General features: G+C 40.9%; 1 protein-coding gene across 1 annotated transcript in view; it reads right to left on the reverse strand.

Annotated features, from left to right (window-relative positions):
* The window catches only part of lrfn1 (leucine rich repeat and fibronectin type III domain containing 1), a 104,755-nt gene that overhangs the window by 52,389 nt on the left and 27,060 nt on the right, over nt 1-25,306 (reverse strand). The window contains exon 2 of the mRNA XM_015340887.2: nt 11,319-11,371. The gene's annotated coding sequence lies outside the window, so the exon portion shown is untranslated. The remainder of the gene's footprint in view (nt 1-11,318; nt 11,372-25,306) is intronic.

Here is a 25,306-nt window from a genome sequence, read left to right on the forward strand (position 1 = left end):
GCTCAGGTGGGTCTATCTTATTCCTGCTCCCTAAGTCAAAAAGTGTTCTGCATCTCTCTCTCCTGTGGATTCTTGGAGCCTCTTAGAAACTTTGTGATAAAGGAATGAAAGTAAAAGCAATAAAGACAATAAGAACACGCCCCATAACTGTCACTATTATAGTCCCCCCTCCTTAAGGGTGCTCCAGCCCTTTCACTTAAGACTTTATTCTGCGCACCTGATTCCTATTCCCAGCCCACCTTAAAAGCCAGGCGCTGACGCTCATCCGGGCTCTGCATCTGATTTCCGTATCGTGCGAGTCCGGGATCTGGAAGCACCTGGTCCCGTTAAGGTTTTAATCTCTGTTCCTGTTCCTGTTCCTGTTCCCTGTCCGCCGGTTCCGACCCGGCCTCTGGTTTTAATTCCGTGTTTTGATGGATCTCCTGGTTTTGGACTTACCCATTTGTTTGGATACTCTCTAAGGATTACTCTTTTGGATTGTTCGCCTCGGCCACACCTCCCCCGTGCACCAGCGCACCTTGGACACGCCCCCCTGTCTTCAGCCCCGTATTCCTGCATGACGTTTCCCCAGTGTTTCCCCACTTCTTCGGATTGTGTCATCCGCATAGGGTCCGGAAAGAACTGTTCGTTACAGTAACACCCACTCTCTGACATCCACAAATTGTGGAATAAATTGTGTGATGGCAACCAGACGTCATGACCCAGTTTTCTTCCACAGACGCAGCTCGCTCACTGAAGACCTTTAACATTTCTTAACCACAGCTGACCCATGTAATCCATGCCACACTTGCACCTCCAGCCTGAACAGCTGTGTAAGGAAGCAGGGAGTTACAGCACACTTCAGTGATGGTTGAGATTAGTTTAATTTGTGAGGAAAACATCTATTTCCAGGGGACACTGGAGAAGACAGAAACAAGGCACATCACCCACAGTTCCCTGAATTCCAGCAGTGTTACAGAGACTTGTAGCCTGGGTACAGCTATGATCATCCTATGTTATTACCATGAATGAGGCCTTGAGTGACAATTACCAATCATATTGGAATCATAGAAAATACAGCCCCTTATAAACACCTGATAATGTTATCCCTGCCCTCACTCCGTTACACTGCTGGACAGAACCTGTTCCATTCTTCTGCTTCTTCTGTTGTATCACATCAAAGTGACTCTGCAAAGCTAGTTAAGGGGGTGATCCCCGAGAGAAGGCAATGTATGACATTATGACTAATGGACTGGAGAAATCATGGATTTAGCATTTGATTGATTGTTTGAATATTACCACCAGGATTGCAGCTGCTTCCCATCTGTCTCGGCCCTGTTTAGTGCCAGATATGCACAGTTCTGTGTGGAATTGCTCAAATTAACCACTACTGGCAAGTCTAGCATTTATCGCTGAATCGGTAACACCTAGGTAATTATCCAGCACCATGCCAGAAACAGTAAAATGAACAGCCTGTTCTAACAGTTTGGCTCCACAGAGAATCACTCAGTACTGTACAGTATAGATGACCTCAAGAACCCCCTCTCTTAGTCACTCACATGAAGATGAGAATAAATGCAAATGATACCAAGTACTAGAAGCATTGTGATTTTCATCCTATATTAAAAAAAACTGAAGAGCGAGATGGAAGAGCTACATTACTATGTATGAGCTAGATGTATTTCCTTTGCCGTGTTTCTCTCTCTTTTAATCAAAATGTTTAAGCAATGCATTTCACAGTGTAATAATTCGATTTCTTATTTACATGTAGAGGTGATGATATTCTGCATTTCTGTTTTGTTTCCTCTCTTTTTTCCCCTTTATATATTTAAAGGTTACAGTGTGTCTTGGTGTGACGGGGCAGGTGTATTATGTAATTTATAAATTAAACATTGGAGGAAGATAGAGTTATATTCAACAGTCATATTTATTTCTCTGCCATTTCAAAGCTGTCAGAGTGCAGAATAACCGAGTGGAATAAATGTGTCCAGCAGGACTGGAGTAGCAGACTGTGAATGGGCACCCATCAGCAAGAAGTGAATAATTGATGGCTACTCTCATTTAAAGCCAGCCTCAATGAAAATGTTTGTTTATGGGAGAAATCCCGCCTGTTATTTACTTACTTTACTGTACCAGTTCCTTCCCGACGTTTGAATATATTCCTTACCTCAAGCTCGATTATGAATCATATGAATTCTGCTTTATTTGGAAAACCAATTTGGTGATGTCTTATTATCACAAAGACAGCCTCCTATTTTGCTCAGTCATGCAATGTACTGTATGAATGTGGAAAATGTGCTGCAGCAGCCTCAAGCAGCAATGTGACAGATATACTGTAGATCAGTGGTTCTCAAACTGTGGTACGCGTACCGGCAGTGGTACGTGGCGTGCCGCCAGGTGGTACGCAAAATGACCCTGGAACTGTGTTGTGTGCGCTGAAAAATCAGGACGGGTTTTCATATTTTGTATTTTAATATGTGTCGAATACTACGATACAGTGCACGCTAATACTTCAGTGGACACAAGAGATACTCTGTAATTCTATACCACTCTATAGGAATGCGTGCTACGGATGCAAATGACCAATTGTATTTAAAAAAAGCTACTGTATCTCCAGCAAATAGGGAGAAAGGAGAATGTGCGTGATTTTGGAACAATGCCAACGTTGTAAACACAGGAATGCATAGAAATACGAGCTACGAAGGTTATCTTGTGAGCACACGAAAGGGTGATAACAGAAAAATATTTAATAATTGTTCTAATTTGAGAAAAATACACCGAGCGTCTCTGTGTTTCGCTCCCATGCGCATGAAATAAAAACTTTAAATAAATACGGAAATAAAAACGGAAACGCGGAAAAATGCAAGCTTGCGGATTGCTAAAGCAGGTAAGCTACACTATTTTTGAAGAACCTTATTTACCGTTGGCAAAAGAGCTGACACGTATTATGTGTGGAGAAAAAGCTGCTAAACAGCTCGACCTGCTACCCCCCTCCCCCTGAAAGACACAGTCATTCATAGAATTATTAAAATGAAGGATTATATCAAAAGTACACTGATAGAGCGTATTAAGATGAGCAGATATTTTTCACTGCAATTAGATGAGTCTGTAGTCGATTTGGTCAATTTGCTCGTTTACGTTAGATACGAGTTTGAGGGTATGTCCCATGAAGACTTTCTGTTCTGTAAACCGCTACCAACAGGAACTACAAGAGAGCACATATTTCAGCCTTTGAATGAATTTATCGAAGAGAATGGCCTCGACTGGATAAAATGCGTCTGAGTTTGTACAGACGGTGCTAGAGCAATGACAAGCCGACATAACGGTGTAGTTGCACGAATTAGAGAGGTTGCTCCAGAAATTAATGTACGCATTACAACTTCCACCACGAGACTTTTGCCATCAAGAAAATGCCTGACGATTTAATATCTGTTAGACTCGAAAAATTGTATCAAGGCTAGTAAAATTAATTCACCTCTGCTTTGCTCAACTAAACAGGCTCACCCCTCTCACTGAAATGGTGCTTTTTTATTAGTTGTTGTTAATGTTTTTTTCCTGTAAAACACTTTGAGAAGCCACCTTTAAAGGCGCTTTATCAAATAAAGTTTATTATTATAATATTTATTATATGTGTGTGTGTGTGAGTGTGTGCGCACACGCACGCTCATGTGGTCATTGAGAATTTCTGGGGTTCCTATGAGATGATGACTTATAGGTGGTACTTGGATGCTTTGGTTGGATTAGGGGTGGTACTTGGTCCAAAAAGTTTGAGAACCACTGCTGTAGATGATATGCTTGTTACCATCACTCTGACAAAATACACAGGCGTGATAAAAAAACAACACAAAATCTAAATTCTAAAAAAGAGAATTTTTTAGATTCCACAAGTCCAAATTGTAGCAGTGTTGTTAGGACTGAAAACCAATGCTACTCAAGAAGTCAGAGGGAGTGCAAGCTGCTAATTCACCCTGATGAACAGTGCATTTCAATCCATAACGAAACGCCCCTGACGGCATCACTTACAGAAACACATCTTATAAGGCCGAAACTCTACAGCTTGCGCCAACGTGAGGGAAATCTGACCCTGCAAAACCACAGATCCTTCAGGTCACATCCATAGTATGAAACAGTCAATAAGCAGAGACCTGAAGAAAAAGTTAACGTGAGATAAATTAGGCCCTGTGAGGTTACGCAGAGAAAGGTTAGAAAGGTGAGAAGGCAGTTGATCACTCTTGCCCATTTGTTTGCTAGGAGCTTATTAGTCCAAGTTGCTAGTCCAGCCATTTGTAGAAAAAAATCAAAGAATGCCCTTTAACATTATGATAGAGCAGTTTGTTCCAGACATCTGCACAGCACCCTTTTTGTAGTCCTAAATGCACAAACTCTTACTTTCAACATGCATCTTTGTTCTACTACTGCTTCTGATGTAAGCCTGTTAACCTTGGCAATGAACAAGAATTATAAATACTTGTATCAACACCCCTCATTATTTCCTCTACTCAAGATGGAAGAGATTTAGCTTATTGAACCTGCTCATGAAAGACACCCCTTTAAAGCCAAGAATTAGCTTTCTTGATCTTCTAAGAATGGTTCCAGGGCAGTGATGACCTTTTAGTGATATTGCCTGTCCATGTGTTAGAGGACACAGTAAATGGGGTGACATCTGTGAATCTGAACATGTTTGCTGTGAGAGCTTCATTCTGTGAGCAACAATAATAAAGTTATATAGAATAGCTAAAATGCATTTGGAACAAACGGCTAAAGAAATTAAGCTATGAAAAAATAAATGAAAGCTTTTGAGAGTATTAAGATAACAGGCACTCCACAAATTATAATTAGAAGAATATATCTTAAAACCTAGCCTGATAACATAAATTAATTATTTGGGAAGTAATTTAATTAGTATTCACTAATGTTTACTCTATTTACATATTTACTATATTTGTATATTATTTTGATTGCTTTGAAGTCATGGAAGAAACAAATACAAAAATAAACTAGCTATCATCACCCTGTGGAAGTGATATGGATAAGATTACAGAGGCATTGAATATTAACTCCCCTCGCTTAATGACAGCAGAAATGTTAAGCAAACTCCAAAAAAGACAGAACAAGACAGAGCATTGTCAGAAACAGCTCTACAGTAAAGACCGACACACAGACATGCAGAGACACACTCAAGAGACACAGGCAAGCACATTGACAGATAGAGATTCACAGTCACGCTGAGAAAGACACTCACGAAGACTGACAGAGTGACAGACACGAAGAGACGCAGAGAGATACACAGACAGATTCACAGACAGGCATGCTGAGAGACATTGAAACGCTTTGTCAGATACATCCCGAGTTGCAAAGCAAGATGGGAGCAGTGCACAGCCTGCTGTGTAACTAGAGCCCGACAGAGTGGTGGATCTGACCGGAATTGATGGTGTCCCAGATGACTCCCTGAAAGCACAGCAATGAAAATTCAGTGTGAAAGAGGACGGGAAAATGGAAGGATACACTTGACCCAGAGTTCATGTGTCTTGGTTGCTTTTGCGTCTGTTGACTCACTCTGAAAGGAATCTGGATGCTAAGTGCTATTGAAGCAGCTGCAGGTATGTCTGGCCACAATTAAAGAATGTCTATATACAGTACGCTCTTTGACTTCACAGAAATTCACTGATGCGTGTACTGTGTATACTACTATTGACAATCCACTAAGTAAAGACTCATTTTAAATTTCTGCAGATTCCCACAGTGCAATCCACATTTATATGCCAATAAATACTTGTTTTTAAAATAATGGCCAAGTCTTCCATGAAAAATAAATCAAATCCAATGTGGAGATCAATTAGATTTTGTTTTAAGGCGATAATGAAACCGGTTTAATTTAGCAAGAAAAATAATTCTTTAGAAATAAGTTTATATTGCAAAAATAAAAAAGTTACAGTATATGTGCATTACAGATAGTGTAGAAAATCCTACTTAAGATGGAATTATATAAGCAAAATCAATTATCGTTACTGGCACAAGGCACAACGCTACCATTATACCACCTGGATGAAGGAATGACACCTTGACAATAAAGGTGTGGTCATAGCAACCCCCCGCCCCCAAACACACACACAGCCACACCCACACACCCATACATGCATACCAACACACACTGGGCAGAATGAGCCAAAGAATGGGTGAAAGGGAATGATGCTAACTGGCAAAGACAAGGAAGGTGTGTTAAGCCTTCTCAGGTAAGCATAAGTGGGTCAGGTTGGGTTGTCTTTCTCACCAGACCTTTGTAAATTATATATATATACACCACCCATTATATATATATATGTACATGCAAAAGATACATATACTGTATATCTACGCTTTCAAGTACAAACATGATGACCTAAATATGTATATATGTTATATATAAGTATAAACACACCTGTATGAGACCACAGACAGATCACATGTATCTGCTCTCTTTGGAATAGCAAGGAAGATAAAAGAACTTCATAACGAAATGGAACGAAATGAAAAGCTATGACCTACACTCTCTCTGTGAGTAGCAGAAGCATGGAACACACAGACTGAGGTGAACTGAAATTGATTTCTCTAAGAAAAGCCCACGGCAGAAAGCGGCGCAGTGTGTGAGCAGGTCCAGGCACAGAGAAGCAGGGTCTCTTAGGGTGCTGTCACGAAGCGTTCTTTCAGGGCCCTATGCAGACAACACAATCCGGGGGGCAGTGAAGAAAACAGGGGGAAAGAGGCATGCAAGGGGCTGGAAGGAAAACAGGGGGGGTGTCCACGGTGCGTTGGTGTTCGGAGGAGGTGTGGCTGAGGCAAACAGTCCAAAGTTACTTTCGAGTCCGAGGCAAATCCATGAATGAAGCAAGTGTCCAAAACCAGGTAACCCATCCTGACAGACAAACGGAGTTAAAAACCGGATCGGGGGGATAAAAATGGGGTAACTGGACCAGACGCTCCCTGATCCTGGACCCAGGTGGTCAGGACGCCATTGTGTCGTTCTTGGACTGGCGGGTAGACGGGCGTCCATGTTTCAGAGCTGAGCCCCGATAGGCAGGAACGTCCGGTTTATATGACATGGGGGTCTGGAACCGGAGGCAGGGGCAGGAGATGAGTATAAACAAGGTAGGGCTGGAGCGCCCTTAAGAGGAGGGGTTTACGATCGTGACAGGTGCGTGCTATGCGTAAAGAAAGCTCACACAGTGACTGTTCTGCCTTCAGACCCCAAAACATTCTGTTCGCAGCGTCAAAACTAGTTCACTCATAAAATGGCGTTAAGTAATTTTGTATCATGGGTTGCTTGGATATGAATCGTTAACTGACATAACCTCCTGAAGTCAGTCACTGATAAAACGCAGTCATTTTTTAATCAGGGCTTAAGGATTGCGTCTGGATAAAATAAATGGCGAAAGTGCCTAATTAAAACATTTTGTTGCAGATTTGAGGGGATTGCAAGTGCAGAAAACCACTCGCAGACGAACTTCACAAAAACACTTTGCTCACGAACTTCACAAAAAACACTTTGCTCGTGCTCATTTGCAGATTCAACATTCATACAACATGCTAAAGGAAGTGTGATGATTTGGAACCTTGTGAATCTTATATCCACAGATTTCCATGACTCTTTCCTTCTCATCAGTCAAGGCCTCTTGAAAAGTTATCCATCTCTTACACTACACCATACTGCATGGGTTGTAATAACAAACCAATCCAGGGCCCAGTCATTCAGTCTATTTCCATCTGCACTATGTGGCCCTGCTCGGCCACTCCGATACTTTACAGAATTTTGAAAGTCTCTGACAGTTCTGATAAAACCTACCTTGGCACAGACCAAGACAAATCAAGGCTTATTTTACAGCGCGTGACTGCTGAACAAGACAAATCAAATAGAAAAAATCCATAAGCCTTTCTTTTTGCTTTGCTGTTGGTGTTCAAGGTATGTCATTGATAAAACACAAAAGAAAAAATGTGTAGTGAATATTGTGACTTGCCAGGCCAAAGATGCTTAAAAATGAAAGTTTTTCTCATTTACTCCATGACTATATTATAAAGAAGACAGTAAAGGCCTTGCTGAAAAGGTGTGCAGAGGAAGAGTGCAAGTTTTAAATTAACCGCTTACCCAGGGTCATGCTGTCTTAATAAAATCACATACTCTATGTCAAACCTAGTTACTTTTGATAAAAAAAACAATAAAAAGCTCTAAAAACTGAAAGTAAATGAATATTCTCAAGGGCTGACACTGGTTTTCATCATAATAGCTTCATCTATCTGCTAATGTTCTGCCTAGTTTTTAAAAACTGAAGTAAATTACGAATCATTCATTAAAAAAAAAAGATGTTACTGTGATATGAGCTGATGAATTCATCTCAGGTTCCAGAATTAATGAGAGTGGGACCTGGAATAAGAGCTGCGCAGGAAAGGTATCTGTGTTCTATTAAAAGAAATGAAAAAAATGGTTGAGCTGACTAAGGCATTTTTTAATAAGTAGAAAAGTTCTACAGACCCTGTTTCACACAGCCTCTAACTTTTCTGAATGCCGAGATCTACTTAGCACAGCTGGTACAGAATATCCTGGTGTCAATGATACCACTATAAAAACATGATGATTTTTTTTTTCTTAACCATAGCTTTGGGGCTCACAGGAGAAGGGAAAATTCAAACTAGAACATGAGTACCAAACGTCACCATCCAATCAGACTCCACAAGCATGCAGAAATGTTGCAAAAAGTGCACATCCAGTGCCTTATACAGTACATGCACACAAACACATATGATTCAGAGATGGACCTAACAGAGAAAGTCCTCTTTTTTCACAGCCCTTGGCCTTATTTCAAGTTATACTATATAAGCTGTTCTTAATCGAATGCAAATCTTTACATCTATTACTTACTATGACTGTCAATGCAGATCTACTCAGAAAACACATATGACACATCGATCATTTAGTCTTGGGTTACACTGAAGAGCACACAGGTTGTAAAGCCTGAAGGAGATCAAACTGCAGTGCACCGAGTGTCTTATTTCTACCCATATAGACTATATATATGCACTCAGGAAGGTGCTTATTCCCGGTAAGGGTGGGGGGAGCCCACAGCCTTTCCTGGAAGCACAGGCAGCAAGGCGGGAGTACTGGATGTTACGGACAGCATTCCCAGTCTCAGGGCATACAAGTGTGCACACAAGCAGAGAAACACTGCGGGACAATCTCGAGAGACCAGTTTACCACAGCCACGTGATACAGGAAGGTGTGTAGAAACCAAAGCTTCTGGCTAAGAACTACAGGGGCACAAGATGCATGCAAAGACAACACAGAAGACAGATCAGTCCAGAATTAATCCAAAGCAGTAAGGCAGCAGTGCTCACAACGAGAGCATCAAGCTACGGTATATAGCATGCAGACACTACTGTATATGAGAGTGATTAGTATAGTGACATCCAGGTGGGGCTACACACTGGTGGTGCTGGAGAAGCCCCCATTACCTGTAAAACATTTTGAGAGGAGTGTCCAGAAAAGCCACACGTAAGTGCAAGGGTTATTATTTCTTATAATGGCAATTGCATTTAGCATATAAAACAAGGCATCTCAGTTGCAAAATTCTGGGCCCCTTTGTAAGGATCAAGCGAGATGTCAGCCAGCTGTAGGGATGAACCATCACTGTATCCATTGAGAGCACAGCCAGCAGCCACCCTTACTTCCCCCTCCTGAGGGACAGAAAGACAGCCCAACAGGGTTCGATCTCTCATCATCACAGGAGTGGAAATGTCCGCTTTTACACACAATAGAGACGGATCAGAGAAAGAGAAAACCACACTGAGCTGCTGGGAAAACAGCGTAAAATAAATAACAAAATAATGGCTTGGCTTTCTCTGCACTTCCAAATCCTACAAAGAAGTGGTAATGGATGTCTGAGGGGTTTGGAATTATATTTCAAACGAAACCTTACTCTGCTGCTAATCTCCTCCTCAAACAGCTTACAGCTCCATTTCTTGAAGGTCTCTCGTACTGTAGATGGCAGATTGTATCCATAAAAAGTAACCAGAACAGATGAATATCATTAATGCTTAGCTCGTGTTTACTCCCTCTGCACCGAGACAAGCTATGAAGGCTCTTCATTGATCGTGGACAGCTCGGGAAGAGAAAGCAGATAACGTCAAAACAGGAACAAAGCACCCCAGCTCCCACAATGCCTGTTTTTGTCACTCCCAGGTGCTCTCCCAGGTTTCAAAGTGCCTCCATGTCACCATAAGCGCACACACAGAAATCTAGCTCACTGAATCAAGCTGCTTTCAAGACACACCGTGTGTTTCTTGTTATTCTCTGGGGCAGCAGCACAACAACCTCCCTCTGCGTGACAATTGTGATAAATGCTTCCTACATCTGACCGTTGGGCGCTCCGCGGGAAAAAAAAAAAGAAAGAAACGGAGATGTACTAATGTGGAGGAGTGCAGGATGGACTACAGATAAAACTCCTGCTATCTTGTTAATTCCACGCAAGCCGTCCCTCATCATAAGTCCTTTTGTTCTTTGGAAATGCCTGTGCAGTACTTTTCTGGGCTCCTGATGATGTTGCCTCTATGTGCGTTCACCAGCCTAATTAGTCTTTTGTCCTTATGGAACTGCTTATCCACAGGGAGCCCAGCCCGCAGTGCCTCTGACCCAGCAAGCTGAGGTTTTAGTGCTGTGCAAGGAAACAGCTCACGGCCCCGTCGATACAAGAGAAAAAAGGCGAGGCTGCAAGAGACCGCTGCACCTTTCCCGTTATAAGCATCAATATAAGAAACCATTACAGAAAAGAACCCCTGCTTAAAGTGGCACTTTCTGTGATGACACTCATTCACAGGAGAAAGATCATCATCCTGGGCTGTTGCCTTGGGTCCGTAAGGTAATTGGGATTGTAACTACAAGCCATTTCCAAAATCACACGCTTGGCCACGTGTATGGCGGTGCTGAAGACAGGGGGAAGGGACATGAAAGGAAACTCAGAAAACAGGCAATCAACGCGATCATCATCGGATCTGTAAAAGCAACCTCACTGAACGCTGGTTCCCTTTGTGCACAAGAACCCACAGTGCTGTACGCTGAGCCGGGGGGGTGGGGTCCGAGTTTGCAATTCAGGTGGTGTTTCTGCACTAAGCCAGTACTGGAATGGTCATTACCCCAGGTGCAGTCCCTCAGTTCTCTAAACTGGATTTAAACCTGGGACCCCAACAAGAGAAAAGCAGTCTAAAGAACAATAATCAACACTCTGCGCCACACATACTTTGTTTGAATGGTAGCTGGAAAGGAAACAATAACATTCTTGTAAATTGATTCCCCCCCCCCCCCCCCCCCCACTTACCAGTATTTCTGAGTTCCTTTCTGTCTCTGCCTCAACGCCAGCCCCACTGTCGACTAAAAGAAAAAAAGAAAAAAAAGCCAGCTATTACCGTAATGAAGACGGATAACAAAATCAACACGCAGCCATTCAGAGCACACCAGAGGATAGGTCAGGTTTCAGCTTGTCTGTCACGGCAAATCAGGGTGTTAACAGACGCAGTTGTAACAAGATTACCATTCAGGAGCCACGTTTTACTTTTAATGGATCTTTAAAAGGTCCTTTGAAATAATAATTGCAGACTAACAGTAGTGGCGAAGCTCATCAATAGCACTGCACCAATTCTGCAATTAGCACAAAATAAGTGGATGTTAATTACCAACCAGCAGTACAGAGAAGTGGGATGATGAAGAAAAGAAATATAGGATAAGAATAGTGTTGTTAATTTAATAATACAAATAAGCACATTGTATTATTTACCCTTACTATAGGGTTAGCATTTTTGCACCAGCAGATATTTGCGCAAAGATCATTTTGAATCGAAAACCTTTGAGGAAAAAGAATAAAGGAAAAAAATTCTTGGATGTTTTAAGATATTTGAAAATTCCTTCCGGGATTTTAAGATATTTGAAAATTCCTTCTGGGATTTAAAAAGCAAAAAGGAGGTCATGCCCTTGGGGGAAAAAAACAGACTTGTACTCTTATTACATCACTTAGAACTTCAGTAATCGCTGAATTTAAGGTTATGTACATTTACATCATAAGTTAAGACAATCAAAAGAGTTCTTACATTTGACTTTATGTAAAAACCTCATGCAGGTCCCATTCCTAAGGTTGGACGACCAGCACACACAACTGGGCTCACTCTTCCACAGCCAGTCTTCCCTACACTGGAAGATACATGCTCCCTGTCTCTTCCATGACCTACTGGCGCCCAGTTTCCAACTTTAAACTCTACTGATCGACTACACTATAAAGACTAGTTTGAAATCTCTGTAATCCAGGGATTCAGGACACAGTAGAGAAACTTCTAAATTCTCTCTGTGGATCCATCTTTCTTTTTTAAATCCACCCATAACTAAATCCGTGCAAGTCTTCATTAGCTCAATCCATCCTCTCAAACTTGAACTATACTGGACCTAGGACCATCTGGCTGCTGATGTTAAAACACAGGAGGGTAAACTCTCTACAATTCAGGATTTAACTAACACACTTTCCCTACCTGAACTGAAGAATCTTAGACTCAGCTCCCTGCCCTCTGCACCTGACTGCTGTTGTAGTGACTGCTGCTACTCCTGAGGAATTTCCCAGTTAAGCACAGGGCAGTCAGGCGATCCCTTTTCTGCCATTGGAATTCCATTCCAGAGTCCAATCACTCACTCAAGGCAGGTGTGTCCAATGTACTGCCGAGAAGGAAGAGGCCTTAACAAAGCCACAGCTTTTTCCATCAAAGTGAGCATTCAAGGAAGCAGGGTTATAAAAAGAGTAACAGGACCCCCTTCCATGACTTGTTGGTACTGTACATGGCTCACAGCCAAAATGCTCTCTGTTGTTGATGCTTCTTTTCCAGTGGCTATTTGCACATCTGCAGAGAGTTTATTTTTAAAGAATGCTTCATTCTCCACCCACTGTTTGATTAAATTGAATGTCATCTCGTCTGTCCCTGCAGAAAAGCAGTGACATATCATGTTTATTCATGTTGAGCAGGCTGGGTGAAGTAAACTAAGGAAAACTCCTCGCTGTTCATGCTCTGCTTACATGCTTGTGCTATTATATTATTATATTATTGTATTATTATTATATTATTTTTTGCATCTTGTCTCTCCCTGTACAAAAAATGACAGTACTTAACACGTTCGTTCATGTTGATTCAAAGTGGTCAAAGTAAACTAAATAAGGTAAACTTGGAGATAATTCCAAGCTTTGTACTATTAAATATAAAATATTCCATGCAGAAAATACATGGTAATTCCCAGATTCACAAATATTCCTCAGTCAAAATCGGGTGACGAAAGCTTAGTATCAACACTTCATACCTAGAATACATACAGTATGAATCTAAAGTAGTTTAATGAAATGTTGTTTTTACATAAATATTATGAGTTTTAAAACAGTAACAAAAGTTCAGTTTTACTAACGGGAATATTTTATTCTCCATGGCAACCTCTCCCTGCTTTGATAGGTTGGAAAATGAATGGTCACCAGTATGCAAGGAATTGGGGGAACTGTAATTCCTTTTAGCAAAGTCTGCCCCCAGCATTGGGGGGCGCTTTTGAGCACTGTGAACACCCCTGCAGACCTGAGCAGGAACACGCATATGAAGAGCTCAAGACCGCAAGTGTGCATACTGGGACATGGGCCCAGTCCTGTTTGTATTCACGCACACGTGTCAACAACTGCTTATCATCTCATGCTTTTCCCTGAATATTAAATTACTCTTATCACAATCATGTCAGGGAAGCATCCCACTGATTTCATTATGTATGGTATTTACTGTTCATTTTATTTTGTTTAATCACTGAACAGTACAGTTTAGGGTAATGAAATTCACAGTACAGTATCATTTGTTAAAAGGCAGTTCTTGCCAATGTTTAATTTATTTATTGTACTGTATATTTTTAAATGTAGGCTATATTTGGTGTTTAATTATTGAGTATTACTTATGAACTATCATTGTTAGGCCTTAAATTTATTTCAAGCTCAGTGCACTGTGCGTAGCATTTTAAGCAGCTTACATATTTATAAAAAACATGTGATCCTATTCATTCTCAAGCATTAAAAAACATTTAGATGTAATTATTTTTATTTTTTCTAACACAATAAGTAGATCACTCTGTTCCAAAGTACTACTGCTATAGACAAGAGGGGTTTGGGCTCAGTGTGGATGCACAGGACCCCAAGGGTCACATCACCTTAGAAAGCAGCATAGATCCCACCTTAAGCAGGTTTTTATGTTAATCAATAAAACCTGAGATACTGTATAGAACACGATAAAGAAGAAAACAGGAATGGATTAATCATAATATGATAAGTGGTGGGTAGAGTATATACTGAAGATAAGTCTTTGGTAGCTCTTAAAAGGTCCCCAGATAACTTCAGAGAACTGTGGGTGGCAGGTTTTTCTACCTGTAAAAGTTTGCTTATTCTTACAAGTAAAATAATAATTTTCTTACAGAAAATGTCTATAGAATTTGATATTTCTTCTAAATTACACCTGCTGATCTGTAAAGTAACCCCATTTTCAGACTTCATTCAGTAGCACCAACATACAGTAGTGGTACTTAGATTTGAGAAATTAATTAATATTATTTTAAGGAGCTGTCTAAAGGTAAGATTTTATTTGTGTTTCTAACCACCTAGGCAAGGACTGAATGGCCTAAGAATGTTTTGCTTGGGTCTTATTATATTATATTAATGCCTTTCTGCAATGTGTCTGCTCATAGATTCTGTACATTATTAATAATTGCTTGCTCCAAACACAACAAAAGCCAGAGTGTTCCGTACAGGACTTACTTGTCAAGGTCTATGAGATAAAGGCCACCTTGTGCTGGAATTTGTAAAGGCAAATCAATATGGAGAACAACTCCTGAAAGAGCTCAAAGGGGATTTGAACAGAAGGGCCTTGGTTTGCAATATTCAATAGATTTCTTCTTTCCGCTGTGGAAAACTCATACAAAATCCAGAGCACATAATGAATGTGGTTTCCAGAAATAAAAATAACTGCTCAATCAAATAATGAAGTCTTACCTACAAAGCTAAAATTCCCTCTGTCACTAATTATTATGTGAAGCATCCAACTCTCAGATAGAAGTTTATTTTTCCTCCAAAGAGGCTGACGTATTTGTAGAGGAAAATGCATGGATATTATGGGTTTTTTTTTCAGCTTCAGCGATTCAATCATTCTGACTGTTGGCAAGTCTGTGAGAGTTAACTACTGTTTGATTTGACAGCTTGGATGTTTTTAATTTGCTGCTTTTACAAAGCCTGGCTAAATAATGACAGCAGGTGTAGCTCAATATTTTCTCTAAAGGAAGCAGATGACTGTCAAGGGAAAAAACAATTGGCACTAAAATGTCAGAAGAGGTTCTCTGAAGGTTTCTGAAGCATTCTTGTTTTATAACATGTCTAACTGTCCTTCCACCCAGCTTTCTGTCTATAGGGAAAATATGAATATCAATTAGCTTTGGCTGTTTCATAACACTAGAAAACAGGAGTTTATGCAGAAATATCGAATTCTGTTTTACATATTTAAAGTCAATGCAAACAGTCAAGGAGTTTAGATGGCTCTGATTTCTAGTGATGTGAAACATAGCTAATTAATCTTTACATTCCCATAATTAATTCAGACTTGCTTTTAGAAAAAAAAAGGAATATAATACGAACAAACAATATAATATGAATAAGAATAATGAACAAATAATTTCAAGCCAGTTGTGAAATTTCTTCAAAGTGAGTCAGTGAGCCTATTTGTCTATAAGATACTCTGTAAGCTTTCACTTTATGATTAATATGCATGTGCAATAGAACTGTCTGTTTCCTTACTTACGTCTGGCTAAGATCTCCACCTCATTTGCTGTACAGGAGAGTGCTAGCTGCTTGTACAGTATATCTGATATGCTGATTATGGTGTCTAGAAAGCACTTTCAGTACTCCTCTCTAGCTAAGCCAAAGCATGCACTTTGTATAAATGAGCATCACAACTCTATTTATAAGTCCGGCGAAGCTCAGTAAGTGTCACGGATGTCGGAAGGCCAAGCCGTGGAATGACAGTGAGAGCAGTAAAGACCCTATGCATAGCGGTAAAAGGGGCATCACGACGGTTAGCCCAGGCTCAGGGGGTCAGACGATGTCAGAACAGAAACCTATGCCCTCAGGCCACGGACAGGAGCGACCTGGTGCTAGGCGGGTCTCATGACACTCGTACCCTCAATGCTGAGCCAGGAGCAGAGCAGACACAGAAAGTAAATAGGCTACACAACAAGACACACTGGAAAGACATGAATAATCATGAAGGAACTAGGAACAGGGCAAAGGCAGAGCGCCCTCTAGGTGTACAGGGCGTGACAGTACTTTGTGAGAAAGAGCTATAAGGTACTGAACAAGAAGAACACAGGGCCTGAACTGTTCTGTCCTAGTGCTGTTTAGTACCATCACTTTCCCCAAGCCCTTTCTCCAAAGGACACACTTATTACAAACAGCAACTTTCATGATCCCAATTCTCTAGACACACTAAAGAAGACCAGAGAAAAATGCTTGCCTGCTTCATGGAAAGAAACCAGTGCTGTCAGTGACATTTATATTTTGCAATAATAAGGCACTCCCTTGTAAAAGATTGTGGTATAAATTATTAAAGCACAGCAGAATCACGTCTAAAGCATCATAAACAATGCAAGGTGCACTATGTACAGATTGTTGAAACCCATAGAATAGCAAAGTAAATGCAAGGTAGCAATTATTATGGGAACACCACAAGACTAGCATACAAATATGCAATAGACTCACAACTGACTGCTATGATTTACAGTATGTGGCTGAATTTGCTTGCTCAACAGAAAGCAATATTTTGACACACACAAAGATTTTGTTCTTAAAGAGAGGAATTGAATATCATTGGCCCTTTTGGGTGAGCAAGAGAAGAACTGACAAAGACACCAAACTTATTGAATGCATCATGAATGTGTATTTTGCTTTTTGGTAAGACAGTAAATGCTTTTTCACTCTATCCAGGTTTTTAATTAAAAGAAAACAAGTACAAAGCTAATAATGAATCACCTGCCTCAAAGCCTCTATTTATTAATCACTTATCTGCTGACTAGTCTCAAAGCAATAAAGACACGATTTCGATGAAACTATTTAAACCACACAGGTCACTCAGCTGTCTTTAATGAGAGCTAAACCTGTCTTCATCCCATTCCAAAAAATGAGCAAGACGATTGCATACTTTGGGCCCAGGTGTCTCCCATCACCACACTCTGTTCCTACTAATCAATAAAGTGATGCAAAGGTCTTGTTTATATATGAGCAGAAAAACGATAACAAATAAATCACATCAGGACAGATCGAAAATAAAACAACAGTGTGTCAGAAGTGCTGAGCCTCAGCATTTACCAGAACCGAGTCACAAGGTACTGGTCCGAAGTAAGAAAAAGGTATAGTCTCACCGGAAGCTTCTCCAGACCATTTTTCTAGCCTTTCCTTGAGGGAATTCCTTTGGGGCATCTGCACAGTAAAAGAATATAAGCTAAATATAAGCAGGCTCTTAAGGTGTAGTAGTGCTCTTTTATTTAGTGAAGGGATGCTAGTCTTGTGGGCTTTGCTTAATGGGGTACAACGATAAGAAGTGGAAATGTGTTTTGGAAAGGCACCTCTTACAACTCAGCTGATCTACAGCAGTCCTGACTTTTCTAACAGACTGAATTTCTAGTTTCAGCACAGTTCACCAAAGGCTCTGATTCAACCTTTTATTGCAGACTCTGCCACTAAACCAAGGAACTGGCCGGGCAGCACCACCACCTGAGCTGACTCCCCTCATCTCCTTTTAAAATCCACAGCACTCTTACCACTCCATCCATAACATGCCTTGCTATGGCTACCCACTTAATTCTGGGCTGTGTCAGCAGTCCTGCGGGAGGAGGTTCACTTCCTGAAATTGACCAGGAGGGTAACCCTTTTGTATCCCTTTTCCACGTAAGTCTTAATGCCCAGTTCAGAAATAGAGAAATTCTGATCAACCAACATGGTTCTGAGCACAAAGATCATTAAGCTTACCATACCCTCTAATATCACATTTTATTTAAGAAAAAAAGACTCAAACTTAACTGGAACTAGAACTAAATCTAAACTAACAAGTAAAAGGTTTATTCCATGCTGGAAAGAGAAGAAAGAAAACACAACATTTCGGCCGTGGAGCCTTCTTCTCGTGTGTCAATCTAAACTAGACTAAAATGACTAGACACCCTGGATTTGTTTTCTGAACTCTCCTAGAAAGCCTCCAATTGAACAGATGAAAACACAGATACAGACTTTTGGTGTTAATTGTATAAAGGTGGAACCGTTAGTTGCATTGGTGCAGTTACAGTTAGTTTCTAAATGTAAGAAAGGTTGCAAAGGTCGTTCAGTCCATTTTGTTCTTCAGGTTTCTAATACTTTATTAACCCCGGGATTTTGTCAAGGTGAATGGGGAAAGACCCCTGGGAATTTGCTTTCAGCCCTCAATGTACTCCGTCTTGGTCCTAGTATCACTGCTACCCCTGAAGAAGTCCTCTAAACTGACTCTGCCAGTTACCTTTCAGAATTTTAAATACTTGTGTCAAGTCCCCTCCTAATGTCCTCTGTTCAATACTAATGAGATTAAGCTCCTTTAGGCTCTACCTTGTTAGTGCACGAAGGTCAGGAATGAATCTACTTGCCCTTCTGTAGTGCAGCTCCCTCAGCGATTTGTTGACCAAAATGACATAGAGTATTCTAAACAAGGTATTAGTATTGGAGAATTAGAGAGGCACAATCTGGCTGGTATTGGTGTCTTGGCATTGGTTTTAAGACAGTTCCTGTTCTGAGAACCTTTAGGGGGAGATTGAAGGACATATACAGTAATTACAAAAAATACCCCCCTTCTGGCACAATGAAAAAGACTTTTAAGTCCTGTTCAGTCCTGTCAGTTTGTATAATCATTGAATTTCTGAATTCTAACCTTCAGGAAACATGCCGAACTGTATCAAACATGATTTATTTTGTCAGTTTAAAGGTTTCATTTGCATAAACTGTGCTAACAAGCATTTCTCTTTTCTCAAGCTTTAAGGATTATATAAAAAAAATAAAGCCCAGTGACCTGATTCAACCTCATAAATTTTGAAATGGCAACAGCTATTTAAAATGAAAATTCAACAGGATTTTAGATATACATTTTGACCATCTGTGACAGTATAATTTTTCCTTGCAGTCATCTCCACCTGAGACATTGAGAAGCATTAATTTATCCCAGTGAGGTCTGGGACAGTGACAGGCCATCAATATTATACAGCTGAAGAGTGACAGAAATCCGCTGAACAGTATCTGATGAAACGGAGACCCACTTTTCATTTTGGTAAAGTACTCTGTGGATAATAAGAATTCACATTTAGAGTAAACAGGATTATTTAAGGACGATTTCATTCTGAAAAGTAGTCAGCCTTGCACCTTGTAGTTTCAAGCCCACAAACCCTAGCAGCTCTCAGCCAAGTACAGTTTCTGCCCCAGTCTGAGAAGGTTTGGCTATAGCCAGGTAACTACACTGCCTTAAACGTACCTCCAGCCAGCAATGTCTAAACTGTTGTTCTCAACCTGGACTCCAAACAAAAGTCTTTACTGCTCGAGCCACTTGGGAGCCCCAGTTATCCTGGGATGAAGGGACAACAAGGATCATCGAGTCAGAGATGAGCGGACTTTGTTGTTTTTGCAACTTGACCCCTCCCTTGTCTGTCTCAGTCAGCCCTAAATATTCGTGAGCAGGAGAACTGACTGCTGCTTTTCACTTTGTGACTCTAGCAATTGTAAATACCCATGAGAAAGCAGCACCTTGTGTGGTTTTACGTAGTTCAAAGACACTGTTGAACCTCAGCTTATCTTTTTCTTGTTCAACTTTCATAACAGACTGTTTACTGTTCTCAAATTGCTGTTTCTGGACATTTAAAATGGGACAAAAATGTTTTCCTAACGAATGTCTGAGAGTGTATTGCAGTAAATCCCAAGGTGCAGCCATCCATAGGCAATGACATGGAATGCAGTAACAATTAGTCAGTTGTGCATTCAACTTTATCCACAAGAGAATTAAACCTGCTGATTTTTCAGAACTAAATGCAAACATTCAGACATCAGATAAAGAGGTATTTAAACTTAGTACATAAAGTTTTTAATTGCTTTGGGGAAGTAAAAAAGGAAGCTATTTTGCATCTGTCTTAAAAATAGTACCTCAGTGAAAATTACAGTATTGGATGCCTGGAACTGTTTCACTGTTTGAAAACATCGCACTATAATATGACTGCTATGTGGTAGCAGAGAATGTATAGCTGTTAACACCTATATCACCCTGCAACTCACAGCTGGCAGCCCACTGAAGTTCAGCAGGTGTGAGCCTGCCAGTACTCAGATGGGAAAGCTGAGGTTGCTGCTGGAGGAGGTGTTAGTGGGACTAGTAAGGAGTGCTCACCCTACTTTCTGTTTGGGTCCTAATGTCCCAGTACAGTGATGGGGACACTATACTGTAAAAACAAAAGGCAACGCCCTTCAGAAGAGATGTAAAACCAAGGTCCTGTCTTCCTGTGGTCATTAAAAATTCCAGTGTCCTGGCCAAATTTCCTCCTGGCCTTTACCCATCATAGCCTCCTAATAATCCCCATCTATGAACTGGCTTCATCACTCTGCTCTCTCCCCCACTGAGAGTTGATGTGTGGGGATCGTACTGGCACACAAGGGCTACCATCAGATCATTCAGGTGGGGCTGCACACTGGTGGTGGTGGAGGGGATCCCCATTACCTGTAAAGCACCTTGAGTGCAGTATCCAGATAAGCTCTATATACTGTAAGTGCAAGGAACTACAGTATTATTAATGTCCACACAGTTTAGTCCATAAAGCTTGAAACTACCTCTTGCCCCTGGCCTACAGTGCTCAATATAATACTATGAGTAGCCATGTGTTGTGCATTTATTCCATGGGTATTCAGGAAGAAAAACGCTCAGCTGAAAATCACCAGCAGATGGAGATTGATGGCTGGAGTTAACGTCTCATTGCTCAACACAGAAACAGATTTCATCAAAGTGTCCAGAAGCACCAGGCCTGTCAAAGACACCAGCGTCAAGCTGTGCTTTCACAAAGAGCTGCACCTGAACACAAAAACATTAGAAGTATGTGCAAACAAAGAAGGGGCAATGCATCTTGATTTTAGCTTCAAGTGCGTCTTTACTAAATTGGGAATCTGTTTTGTTAAATGTGCTTGCTTGACTTTAGTGCCTGGTATTTGAAAGAGACAAGGAGGTCATTCCACAAATGAGTTAACGGAGTGTGCATCTCCTTTTTCATGAAAGCCCATTGTCAGCAGTTCATGGAGTAAAAACCAAATATGTAATGTAATGCACAACTCGTAACAACAACGACCACAACAACGTAAAAGTACTGTTCACATAGACGGAACCCATATACTACTAAAACACTTACAGTACAGCAGTTTTGATATTTCTTAGTCTATGTATGTCGGTAGTGTTTAGTATAAGAATTCTTCAGTCAAAACTGTCTATTGGAAAATCTGTGTGCATGGATGTAGAGGCAGTGACAGCCTGTTAATTGTGGTGCACATGTCTCTATAACAGACCCCAACAGCTGACTGGCAATGCCTTCATTCCTCTTGGACTTTTCCGTGTGTCACTGAAGAACAAATCTTAACAGGGTTGCTGAAGCATGTAAACAATTACTGCCAATATATGTTTTTAATTCTCGCTCTAACACATAATCCATAACCGCAAAAAAACACAAAATCCGCTCAGCCTGGAGATACATTCCAAAGCATTTTGAGGCCACGATAACAGAAATGACAGACACACCGAACTGTTATGAATCCCGAATTGTTCTAGCACTGCACCATTTACAGGAATAGATTCCAGAATTCCAGAATAACACATATTTAATACACAGTAAAATAAAGTAGCTACTCCCCTTGGAATATATTGGACGAGAACAGCCACATTGTACTGGTACGTAATTAATAAGCAATAAATCAGCAAAGCCCACTTTGAGGGGAAGGACTACTAAGTAAACCAAGCTCATTCTGACTTGTCCCCTTCCACACTGTCCTAATCGTTCCTGCACTAGAGTGTAAGGAAACAGTTCCATTAAGTGGAATAATATTGCTGTGTTACATAATGACCCAGAAGTTTTGCTACATTAGTCTGAAAATTCTTCCAGAGTATTGCATATAGTACAAGTATAGTAGTATATTGAGAGGCATTTAAAATGCATGCTATCGGTCAAGCTAAAACTACTGTACGTTCTTTCATTTTTAATGCCTCTTAGTATAGAACGCAGTGTCGTGCTTACGTAGTGCTGAGATAAGGCTGCTCTCCAGGCCTGTAGTCTGTTGTTTGGTTTGCTATGGCTGAAGAAATCTTTGTGTAAATCCTCTAATTGTAGACAGAGATAAAATAAACTGGTTGTTGCAACAAACTGGTGAATAAATCATCAGAAACTAATTATGATACTGATGTTGCTTTGAATAGCACCAGGCATTTAAGTCTAGCACTTGTGAGAATCTCATTTAGGCTTCAAGACTAATAAAATCTTATTCCCATGAACTGTCATGCCACATTTTGACTTAAGAAAGCTGAAAAAAATTAGGTTCAATATTAAAAAAAGATCAAGTTAAAGACAGCAAAACCCAGAGAACAGATATAAAAAGGCTTCCCACCTGTATCTCTTCAATATAAAATAACCAGATATTTTATTAAGTAGGGTCATCCTTGTCGCACTCTGGGACCACTTCAGTGCCAGTGGAAGTAAGAAACCAGCAGACACTGCCTTCAGGCCTTAAGGGAAATTAGTGAGCCCGTCTAAGGATGTATGAGGTTCTTTCAGCCCACACACTTTTAATTAATGACAGAAAGAAAAGGGAGCCTACAGACAGTCAACAGAAATGTCCAGGAACAGAAGGAGGAGAGAAGAGAAGGGAGGTAAAAATAGAAAAGGCTGAAGAGGCAGGACTCTCGGTGTGCCCGAAGATTAATGGCTGAGCTGGTAGCGCCGCATGTTGCTTTTTCAGAATAAGAAGCTGCCTCTGTCCTGGCGGCGTAAGAGAGCACTCACTGTCACTGGGATTGTGTGTCACTGCATACAACACACAATGAGGAACAAAGCCTTTTTTCCTTGCCTTGTTCTCGCTCTTTTATTTTCATACCCAGTAAGACATTATTTCCATGAAACAGCAACTACAGAAAATACGTATCTCTGCATTGTGCACGTGCCTCTTTATATAGCAAGGCTACCAGGTACTGAGGCATTTGTGCTTGCTCCTTTTAGAGCATATTGGTTTGTAATAACTGAATGTTTGGTACTGTATACTGAAGACTGCTCAACTGAAAGTGTCAGCAAAAAGATTAACTTGGTGTAATAAGTACAGAAAACCAAAATGAAAAAGAAGTCTATTAACTAATGTAAATTTCAGATATGCATTTGTGTTAATATGTACTTATTTGTTTCTTCTGAAAGTATTGAGCATTTAGTGAAAGATGTTAAATTAATGAACTAATGTAAAATACAGGGAGCTAGTACTTACAGTACATCTGCGGAACTACATGTGTATAAAGAGCTGTCGACATGAGTTAGGGAGTCCTGGATCTTAAATTAGTCAAGATGAATGATTAGCGTCCTAAATTTGAAGCAAATTTAAATTTTAATTGTTAACAAAGGCAATGACAGGAAGCCCAGTGGATTTCTTCACTGGAACTACAAGGCAGAGGATGCGAGTAGAAACTGGAACATGCAGGCTGAGGGGCTCACAACTCCGACACCTGCTGAAGCTCCAGGAGTGGAGTCACCTGGATTCGTCTGGCATGAGAACGGGTGGCCTCACCTGGCCACTAGTTCCCTGATGCACATTCACTGCAACAGAGGCGGCCCCTCTAGGCTTCCCAGACGAGGTCTCTCACAAGCCGGAGTGTGTTGTGGTGTGCTGGCAGCCCAGTCAAGCTCCTTCACACCATGCCAGACTCCCTTCCTCTATACTGCGCCAGCCTTGCATAGCAACATTCCCTCCTGGATGCCTTTGCATCAAAGTCCAGCTCTCTATTACCATCTGTCCAGCTATAAAATGCCACCATGCTTTATCACCAATCTCAATGCCTGTTAAGACTTGCGGTGCGTGAAGGGAGGACAGCAGTTCGCACATAAAAATCTTAATGTTTTTAGCTCAGACTGTGGATTGTGTGGGCATAAAGCTGAGCTGTGCTTTAAAAAGGCCATATAAACCCTTGTGTTCTAATAGCAGCCCTGCTCAGAACACGAGGACAGCAAATGAAGAGCTGTTGTGCTCAAAAGAGCAGTCAGTGGGGATGTCCAGGTGTGCTGATCTGGGAAGGAGTGTCTAATTGCTATAGAACTCCTTTGATGTGGTCCTGGGACCTCGCTTGCTGTGGGGAGTGGGGTTATACTGAACTACCCAATTTTCTCCTTGTTTTTTCTCAATATAAACAGCTCTAGAGCTACCAAATCATCACTTGAAATATCTTCATTGTCATTGCGAGCAGGAGACTGTACCGACTGTACCAAGCAGTCTGCACTAATAATGAGTGACACTTGCATTGTAACTGTGAGGCTGAGCAGCATGCCCGAAATACATGTTCACACTTTGTATGGTGTAACATTGTGATGCCTTTCTCCTGGTGCTGTAAATGAGCACATTATGAGTAATGAAGTGGCTAACTGCACACAATAACAAAGTTGTACCAACCTGAGGGGAATACGGAGATCAGAAGATGTTACTGGTTCTGTTAGCGGAGATGGCCATCTGAGCACGATGGCACAGAGACTGGATTCAAATTGCTGTGACTGCCATTTGGCTGGGTAGTGTAACTGGTGAGCCCACAACGTGCCCTTATTAGAGGACACATGCCAAGCAGCACAGCTGGGAATCTTGAGGGCAAAAGAGATGCTTTTTAATTCGCAAACTGAACGATCGAATCCTTTTCCTCCTTTAGGCTTGCCAAGCTGCAGTGAATTAAAGGGGTACTCTGCAAATTAGAGAAAAAGAAACAAGGGGACACTCTGTCTCCTGGACCTGGCTAGAAAACAGATAAAAGAACTGATTTTTTCCCCAATTATGAATTTCCAGAGTTGAAATTCAGCTCAAAAATAGCCCTCATAACATTGCATCTGTCGGTGGAATCCTTCACAGCACAAACAAGATGGTTTTAAAGCCCCATAATCTCGTGTTTTGTATCTTAGGTCAAACTAAAATATGTAAAAGATGGGAGGTGCATACATTTCAGCCTT

Source organism: Lepisosteus oculatus, chromosome 3 (assembly GCF_040954835.1).
Source record: "Lepisosteus oculatus isolate fLepOcu1 chromosome 3, fLepOcu1.hap2, whole genome shotgun sequence".
In the NCBI taxonomy this organism is placed as follows: Eukaryota; Metazoa; Chordata; class Actinopteri; order Semionotiformes; family Lepisosteidae; genus Lepisosteus; species Lepisosteus oculatus.